The sequence below is a fragment of the Olea europaea genome, chromosome 22 (assembly GCF_002742605.1).
Source record: "Olea europaea var. sylvestris chromosome 22, O_europaea_v1, whole genome shotgun sequence".
NCBI lineage: Eukaryota > Viridiplantae > Streptophyta > Magnoliopsida > Lamiales > Oleaceae > Olea > Olea europaea.
Genome location: NC_036258.1, coordinates 10,467,033 through 10,478,116, shown reverse-complemented (window position 1 = coordinate 10,478,116; position 11,084 = coordinate 10,467,033).

Below are 11,084 nucleotides of genomic sequence, written 5' to 3'. Positions count from 1 at the left end.
GTAAGGAACAGTTTTATGTCTTATTATTCTATTTTCTTTGCACATATTGTTAAATTCAGTGTTACAAAACTATAGGCCATTATCTGTTATCACATATTTAATCATCTTGCCAGTTTGATTTTCTACTTCTTTTTCCAATTATTAAAGCTATGAAAACTATAATACTGATCTTTTAAAGATAAACCTACACCTTTCTCGTCTAGTCACGAATGATAGACAAGATATACATATTTCCGCTCGAGTTGGTATTACTAGCAGGACCCCACAAGTCTGAATGCACATATTCTAGCATGCCTTTAGTTTTGTGAATACTCATGGACAAAAAAGATCTATGATACTTACCAAGCACACATTGATCATAGTAAAACAGATCAAACAAATAGTCATTACCAAAATCACCATTTTCATTAAGAAATTTAAGACCTTTAATACCTATTTGTGCAAGTCTATAGTGTTACTTGTGTGTGTGATCGGCCTTGGTAGAAGAGATAAAGGAATCTAGGACTCTTATCACTTATATGACGGTGATATAATTATCATTTCTCTTATTTCCCTTAATGGAAATAAGAGCACCTTTAGCCAATTTTAAAACTCTATTTTAGAGTTTATCGGTAAAGTCAGCATTTCCAAGTCTTCCTATTGAAATTAGATTCCTAGATAATTTAGGAATGTATCTAACCTTTTTAATGTATACACATAACCAATATGAATTGTCATACAGCACAACTTGTCCATCATTTGATTCAAGCAAGTTTTCAAATCAATGTTTTTATGTTGTCCCATGAATAGATGTACCAGAATCAAGTAGCCATTCACGTAAAGGAGAATTGGCAGTTAGATTCAATTCAGCAGGATAAGCAACATGACTTGTAATCATATACACTTCACCCTCATCAACGCTGGAAGTTGAAGACAACACATTTACTTAATCTCTCTTTTCCTTTTAGCTTATCTTTCTCTTTATAACAATCTTTTATAAAATATCTCATGTTCCCACAGCCATAGCATTTTCTAACATTTGTTCTAGATTTTGATTTAGACCTACCCTTGACTTTCTTTTTACTTTATTACTACTTTACTCGCCACCACTATGGAATTCTTCATGACTGTTTTGCCTAAACTAAGTTCTACCTCTTACCATGCGATTCTCACTGCCCTTCTGATATAGTCTCTTTATAGTAAACGATATCTTAAATAAGTTTGTTAAAAAAATTCTAAATTGTCATTAAGATCCTTCGAGTGATCCATTTTAAAACTGGAAAAATGCTCAACTAAGTAGAGTTTGTTTAGAGTAGATTTGAGCAAATACAAGTTTTCTAATTTTGTCCAAAGTTCTTTTGTGGTTTTCAATTTTCCCACTTTCCTCAAAACCGTTCATATAGGTTGCCATATATAAAAGTCACCTTTTTCATTAAAGATTCCCAAATCAAAATTGTAAGTTGTCATTTTTATGAATCAATTCAAATTTGTACAAAATCAAACTCAAGCTACACGAAGTAATCATAGGGTCATAGCAATATACACCTTCTAGGCTTTTAGGGTTTAGTAGGATTTGTGATCTTAGACCAAGGGAATGTTCGAAACGGATAAAGTGTAGGTGTTCTAAAGAAGTTAACGAGACAACAATGAGGAATGTCAAATAAAACAATTTCAACTACAGCAATTTCACACAGAATATAACACGAAGATAAGATATGGGTTTTATTAAAGAACAAATTATTGTAATAACGTAAGAGCAGATAGTTCCTAATTTCTAGCACAAGTAATAGTTATCCCACATGGTAACCCAAAACCTAGTGTAGAAATTTAATCGAAATAAGCCAATTTACCAGAGCAGACACGTCTGAAATTTGTAAAATCGAGAGATGTGAATCTTCTACATTAGGACCACTATTATTTGCCCTAAAGATTCAGCAAATATGTATCATGCAGTTGACCAATGATTGTAAATTGAGCGTCCAGGGGCTAAATCGCCCAACTTTTCCTGTGTGACCTGAAACACAAAATTTAAGGTATCACTACGTTCAAACAATTAATACAAACAATTTGCCTAAAAAAGTCTTGTCTAAAACAACCGCTACGCATCGTCGTCGGGAATAACAATTGTCGATCTACTATATGAGTAAAGTTTTTTAGGACATTTAGACAAGATACTTGAACATGGAAACATTAGCTTCCACCAAGATCAAAATTTTGAGGAAATTAAGATCATATTTCTAGGCCCACACCATTGAGTTTTTAACCAATTTCCCATTAAGGTAGAAATTGTAAAAGCCCTACACATCTAGAAGAATAATGAAATGGGCAATTGATCTTGTCTAGTTTAACATCCAGTTCCAGTCTAGAATTGTCATCAAAGGTCAGGCCTTTGTAGACTTTGTTGCCAAGTGGCCTATAATGCCCATAGATGTCGATTAACCAGAGTTGTTAAAACAGAGTGAATGGAAGCTATTTGTTGATAGCTCATCCAGAGAGTTTGGGTTAGGAATAGGGATAACCCTAACAAGATCGAAGGGAGATAATCTTAATTGCACAATAAAGTTCGACTTCCAAGTTTTGAAAATATAGTACATTACAATAAACTTATAGTAGGATAAAAATAGGCAAATGACATGTAAATGAAGGAAATATAGGTCAACTATAACCCCAGCTTGTTGCAAATAAGGTGAATGGTAGCTTCTCTGTCAGGTACAAGATCATGAAAAACTATCTAAAGTACATGATAGACTTATTATCAAACTTTGAAAATTTTGAGATTATTAAAGTCTCATGTACAGAGAACTCCAATATCGATGCTCTTCAAAATAGGCTACTAGCAAATATTTGGAGCTACTAAGAATGATTTCAAATGAATACTTGGAAAAGCCCTCTATCGAAGCTTGATATCAGGTAATGGTCATCAATTAAAAACCCAGTAGGAAAAGATCTCTTGGAATATTTTATGGTCAAGAGGCTTCCATTCTTCCCTTCCGAAGCCAAGAAACTAAAGTTTAGTACAATTCAATTCAAGGCGAGAGAAATAATCTTATTAATAAGAGATCTCTCTACTCTCTTGCCAAGTTCTGTTGGGAGAATGAAGTCCAATACTTATGTATGAGGTACATAAGGGCATATGTTAAAATCACGAAGGCATGTTGTCAATGGTCCACAAAATCTTGAGGTAAGGACACCAACTGGTTGATGCTGAAATGGATTACTTAAATTGTGAAAAATGGTGTAATAAATACTAAAGGTTTTCCATTATGCCTGAATTTCACCCTCAAGATCTAACTATAATGAGAAGTATGCGACCTATTTCCAAATTAGGTATAGATATTGTAGGTCCACTATCCAAGGGATGAGCCAGAGACAAGTTTATGATAGCGGTGATTGATTACTTCACTAAATAGGTTGAGGTTGAGATAGTGACTATTGAGTGAACGATGATAACCACCAAGGTTTGAAACAGGCTCAATTTTCCTCCAATAGACGCCACAAGCAAAAAAAACCTAGAACCTTATCTACCATCTTTCTACTTGCAATTGCTAGAACTCACATGCTTAGAAGACCACAAAGGAAGATGAAATCACAAAGAGAATAACCACAAAGATAGTAAAGAAAAGATAACAGAAAGGAGCAAAGAGAGTGCAAGAATGGCAACCGATTTTTTCTCACACAAAGAGAGTTCAAGACCAAGGAATTATATCCATAGGAATGGATGGTTAAGGTAAGTAGGGATAGGTTATGATGATGGATCAAATTGAGGCCCAACACATTGTTAAATGTACCGCTAAGTGGGTTACCCTTTATTTAATTGTCCATGTAACAGAGACAGGCCATGAGCAGCACTAAATCAAATTAGGCTCCTTCTAATGGCCCAAAACAGTTTTGGGGTCGGCTCATTGCGTTTGAAGTGTCGATATAATTTTCAGTCATTTGGTCAGTGCCAATTGAAAAAATAAACTGATTTAACATTGATCTAACAATGTCGTCTTTCATCCTTCTAGAATGTCATTCTATCTGGGTATTTCAGACGTATTCAATTAAGAAATAGTACAGTTTTATATCAAAATGTCCTTGAATTCTTCCTAAAGGTATTTACTACCTGAATCTGATCGAAGAGTGTTAATACTCTTAACAAATGTTTATCAACCTTAGTCTTATACTCTTTGATTTCTCAAAAGTCTTTGACTTTCAAGCCATTAGGTAAATGTATTTGAATCTAAAGTAATCATCTGTAAAGAAATACTCATAGTTCATCTTCTCAAGTGCATTCATAGGTCCATAAATATCAGAATGCACTAATTCTAGTACATTTTTGGCTCTATCCTTTTTCATAAATATCAGAATGCACTAGTTCTAGTACATTTTTGGGTCTATCCTTTTATCAAAAATGATAGAGCCAAAAATGTACTAGAACTCACAAACTGTCAATTTTTATATTTTGTTAAGTTTGATTTGTCCAAGATGCCATAGTTATGTATCACAGTATTGTGCGACATTTTATGCATACATGAGTAACTTTTTTATTTCATATGTTGAATAGTTTAAATTATAAAGACCATTAATCAAATGTCCAATGCATCCATGAACTTTATTCATTAAAATGCTAAGCGTATCAGACATTGATTTTATAGAATAACTCCATCCTATTAAATTGAAAAAAGAAAAAAATTCCTGCTTCATTTGCGAGATGTAATAATAGTCTATAGGAATTAAATGCCTACCACAATTGAAATAAAAATAATAATATTATACTCTTGCCAAAACTATCACTCTTGTGCCAACGATAATTTTAAACTAGTATTTGCTAAGTTTTTTGCTTTCTTGAAGCACCGCATTGACATGCAGATATGATTAATGGTTCTAAAATTTACAACTATGGAATTTGTAGCAGCAACCACTAAACAACACTTAGTAACGAAAAACCTCACCCACACTTTGCTTTCTAGTAGGTGTACCTGGGTAATCTTTCTCCAATGTCCTTTTCGACCATAAGTGAAACACTTGCTTCAAAGCTTTTCATCTACTTTTGATTTTTTATTGCTCTCATGTTTATTTATAGCTTTCTTCCTTTTCTTTCCAAATCTATCTTTTTGGCTTGGAACCGAAGGAGCCACCACATGATATACGAATATCGCCATGTACCATTAAGACCACTTTCCACATTACAACTCTATCATTAACTCAGTTTATGGTATCTTCATTTTGTGTAAGTGATAATCCATAGCAATCTATGAAAAATTATCATGTAAAGAATTCAATACTATGTTAAAAATTGAGTATCTTTGATAGATGGTTGTATCTAGACTTTCAGCTATGTTTGAAGTATGTAATCATAGTCAAACTATGAAACTTCACAAGCACTCTGGATTTCATGCGGATATTCTATGAGTTACAAATGGCTTCAAAAGAACATTCCTACTTCGATGACCAAACATGCCCTAAAGTGTCTATATGCCATGAGAAGTTCTCTGACTTACAAGCATTTGTTGTAACGTGGTCGACATCAAAGTCAAAATGAAACAACTAGCTATCTTGTCTGTAGTCTCCCACAAAACATATATAGCCTTTTGGACTTATCACATGGTCTTAGTAGGTCTATTAGGACATCTATTAAACATAAACTAAGTTTTTGCACATTGAGCACAAACATTGAATTACGTCTTCAATCCACATTTTCTTTCCCGATTAGTTGGTTTCATTTTAGGATAACGGAAAAATTGGCTAAGTAATAGTTACGCATAAAAATAATCATACATTCCATATTAAAATTGAGCAACAAATAACAATTTAGCATATGATGCATGAATGCTTATGTAGATCCATCTAACTACAATAATGCAACGGTTACTTAATCCTTGTAATCCAACAAGCCTCTTTATAGGAAAGGTAACTATGTCCACTAATCAAGTTGGGACCCTCCCACCAGAAGAACCATATGTGACAACAAATATCTATATATAAGTCTAGTATCGTTTTATTTGATCACCAAGATCATAAACGAGAGCCTCTAAAGGAGGTTCGTACAAGATCTCGATTTGAATGTATAACCTTTGTCTAGATCTCTAGATACTTGAAAATAATTTCGCTATCTATAAGATGGTCACAAATTATATTCTTATCTAGACGATCTTATCGTGAAGGAACCCAATCAATCAACTTGAACTACGCAGCCTCTTTTAGAGAGTTCGATGTATTATCGGCACGAGGCAAGCATGTTACTAAAGGAGATCATGGGTTTTTATTTGATTAAACACTCGCTCCAACTCAATATTTTTAAGTGATGAATTTTAATAATAAATAATTATCAACTATGCACATTAATTAAATTAATATACAGTATAATTATTATGATTTTTGGTACAGAAAAATTTAATCTAAATTAAATTGATTAATAAAAGTTTAAATAATTATAAACTGTTCATATTAATCAAATTAATATACAATTTTAACTACTACGATTTTTTAATTCAGAAAAAATCAATTTCAATTAAATTAATCAAGAAAAATTAAAATAATTGTCAACTATTCACATCAATAAAATTAATATACTGCTTAATTATTATGATTTTTCCATTCAAAAACTTTTAATCTAATAAAATTTAATCAAAGAAAAAATTGGAGTTCAATGAAATACATCCTATTCATAGTATTACGAGCGATGTCACTAAAAAATCTATATGTCGTGATATCTTGAACGATAATATTTCAAACAATAATTTAAAGCATTCATGGAGCGATAAAAATAAAAATTATTTGTGGCCCAAAAACGACTCAAGAATTAAATTAAAAACTAATTGGATCCAACCCAATATTTATTCTAAATCTTTGGTAAAAAAATTTCAATGTTCAAATAATAGCAATCCAAGCTGCAATTGGACTCCTCCACCGTACCTATAAAATTAATTATTTTTTATTTCGCCTTTTCAAGATTCGATCAGATTTATATAAACAAATTTGACGAACTGCTGTCCTTGGCAGCAGCTACTGTCGACAGTGGTAGATTGTTTTCTGCTCATGGCCGCAACAACAGCTTTTCTTGCCATGCGCAGCAGTACTATGCAATTATTTGTTTATTTTTTTAATTTTTTGTGCAAATTGAATTTCTTCGTCCTCCATCTTCAAGCTTCAATCAATTTACGAGATTAAAAAATTACATAATTCCTATGTCTTGTAGGCTCACAATATTGAATCTTATTGAAAAGAAAATTAAATCAAGATAATGGAGTTGTAATCCACCTATTTTGTTGCAGGCTCGAAATAACGAATTACAATTAAAAACTTGCCACAAATAATTGGTTCACAGTCTAAAGTAATCTAATCATTAAATCAACATATATTAAATTATTTCTAGACATCGCTCGTCTAGGACATGCAATCAAGATTCAGAAATAACAAGCAAGTGAACGATCTACATGCTCAGATATCAGTTGTTGGAATGCGAAAGAAAATTTATCTGAAAATTTTAAAAAAAAATCTTTAATTCAATAAAGAAGATCATCTAGATATTCACGTGTATGTTATATAAAAAATAAAGGATTTGAATTTTTTACCTAAATTCAATGATCAATACTTGAATTAATTCTGAATCACGAATTTTCAGCTTTTTAATTCCAAGAACTTGATACTTCAAACCTTCAAATTTTCTATGATATTCTCCAAAATCAAGACTATACTTGTGGTGTGGGACACTTTTTTTAATTAAATCAAGAAACTAATTCTTGATCTAAACAATTAAAAAAGGTAAGAAAAATAATTTTTCTCTATACGAAATTTGAACACTATGGAATTATGTATTATGATTATTGTACAATCTCTTAGGATGTCTAGTTTTCATTTAATCTCTATTTATAGAGATAGAATAGTTACAATCTATAACAATAATTCTATATTCAAATAAGAGTTCTAATTAAAATTCAAATAGGAATTTTAATTAAAATCCAAATCTAATTAGTTTACGTTTAATTACATGTGTAGTTCTAGAGTTTCAATTACAACTATAATTAAGCTTGCAACTTTCATAGTAATTACAATTAAGTATAAAACTTTACTATAATTACAATTAAGCCCAAAAATATTATAATTATCGTAATTAAGTTGCAATACTTTATGGAGCTACCATAAGGACCGGATCGAACATATATTATCCAAGTTTCAATAATTAGATCATGTCTAGTCTATCCTAGACCACCGGATCTAATTATTAGTCTTTACTTTTTTCATCAAAGGTAAAAGACTGAACTCTTGGAAAATATAAGATCACAGAAACTTCTCTGACATGCTGCTTATGTATTTTTCAGCATCCCAGATCCGATAATTAGGTCTGAGCATAAATGAATCAAAGAACTAGTAAAATCACAAAAAGATATACATAATCCGATCAAGGGATTTAAATAAAATATTCAATGGTCAAGTGAAATTTAATTTTTCACATGGTCATATTATAGAATTAAATTCGACACGCGATCCGTTCAATAAACTTCAAGTGTAGCAGTGTTACCTTTATCTATTTCTATGATAAGAACAAATTACAAACTTGAACAATGAATTGGTCATTACTATAGCCTTTCAATACAAGGTGTCAACCCTTATACATAGTTGTGAAAAAATTATTTATGATCAGAATATAAGTTATATCACACTGTATTTTTCAACGTAAGTATTCAACTTATATTGTCCCAAATGATCATAGGCACTTTTATTCCTATGCTCAATAACAAATAATGCAATAAATAAATAAAACCACAACTTATTTATTATGAATTATTATTTTATCCTAGTAAAATATACTATATGGGCATACAATCCAACATCCACAATCTCTACATCCTCATTGCTTGTATTCTGGGTACCAGCTTCTACCTCATGGACGGACTCTTTGTGGAAAGACATTTAAAGGAACTTTGAACAAACCAGAATGGAAAAAATTCCACGCCTTCATTAGTAAAAAAATAAAAAATAAAAAAAAATACATGGGACTTTTATAGATATCATATCCAAAACAACAACATCAAGTTGAAGGCCGTAAAATCTTAAATGTTCAGTAGTTATTCAATTTGTACCCTAGGATTTTAAAGGTGTCACTTCTATCTCCAAGTAGGCAGCTAAGATGTTTTAAAAACCTCACGTGCCCATTGCACCTGCCTTGGCACTGATTTAATGGATGTAATCATTATGAGTGAAAATAGATCTTTAAGTTAATCGATTTCACGACTGCAGTTGTAATTGTTAATATATTTTCCATGGCCATTAATCTTCACATGCAAGTTATCATGTTAGTTCTAATACATCTAATCATATCACGACAACTATTATATCCAACCTCTTCACACAAATATTTACCTCAAATTTAGAGGACTGATTGTTGAAAAATAATAACAAATAATAGTATTACCGTAATTTCTATTTGGACAGAGTAACGACGTTTGAATGATTTTGAACGGTCGAGGCAAGGGTTCGACTCTTTCTCCTTAAAACGATAATGCCCCGCACTGGTACTAACGGTATTGCAGCACTCGTTTCCCAAAATACAACGACCTCGTCTTGTAATAGTAGTACTCCAAATTACAAAACCTGACGAACTCATAAAGTTTAGATCTCTCCACACACACTGGATGAGTGAAATGCACGAAAAGTAATTTTCGAGGACTGAATTATAAAGACAAATTATGCAGGGACAAAGGGATAATTTCGGAAGAGTAGAAAATCAATTCTGATTTTTGGAATGAATAAAAATCGGGGTATGGGGGCCTATTTATAGATGTTGAAAGGTTGTGTCCCAACAGACACAACTGTCGAAAAGTTGTGTCCAAAAGACACAAACTGTTTGGACAATCAAACGGCAAATTCGGGGAAGGAAAAATTAATAACATAAAATATATTATTATTATAATAATAAAATAATAATATAATTAAATGTTATTTTACCAAAAAATATATATATTAGCTTGGCCCAAGCCCGAGCCGAGTTGGCTTAACCTACTAGCATGTAGGCTCTCTCCCCTTCAAAGACTATTGGTACCCCTTGGGGCCCAAACCCAAGTCCCAAACTTGAGCTATATAAGGTTGTTTATATTCTTCTAGTTTTCCTATGTGGGATTGGTATTTTCCAATTTTCCACCTATTTTATTTCAACATCAAGTGTGCATCTTTTGGCTTTAATTTCTCATTCACCCTAAATTAGTTTTGAGAAAATAAATATACCATATTAATCTACTCATGGAGTAGAACACATTTGGCGAAAGAAATCTTATTTCCGATTAACGGGACCCATTAAATTAATTGGTCAAATGTTGGTCAAACAAACTAATTAAACCAATTTTTCCAACACTGATACCTCGAAAAAATATTTCAGGAACAGTCCAAAGTCTCCCAAACCTTGTCTAGCAATTTGCAAATGTCAAAAGGGCCAACTGTAAGTACTTAATGACTTAAGGTGTCTGGAAGACCTTCGAGCTTTGACTTGTGATTATCTTTGATATTGCCAAATAGTGTTAAGTCTTCTAGGTCCTTGCCCATAATTCTTAGATGTCGAGGCTAACTCTACGGAGATGAGCCCAGGTTGTACTCCGAAATGAAGCCTCTGTTTAAGCTCCATTCATTGGAAAAAAATGCATTCTTAAACAGTGTTTTAATAGCATTTCAATCATACATTTTTCAATAAAATAATACTAAATGCAAATTCAAAAAAATTTCTTATTTTTTAACCATACTTTTTCCTTCAATACAATATTCAATAATTCATTTTTCCTCCAAAATAGGGCTCAAACGACCCTGTAGTTAGAATTTATCTTATGAGCGAAGGCAAGACGCATGCCAACTTTAAGTCCTTATTTATTCAAAGCGTTGATTATGGCCAAAGAATAACGCGGTAGTTGTAGCATAGTTTTGGGGTGTCGATTCCACAGGGAGATGGACGAATTGTTTAAAGGATTTATCGAACTATAATTTCGTGAATTATGTGAAAATAATTTGTCAATTGGAATGAGATTTAATTATCAATATGCGAGATTTGTGGAGCATCCGAATTCCTTCAATTGGATTGGATCATCAACATCAATAATTCATGGTTTTTTGCTCAATTAGAAGTTTTCATCCCAACT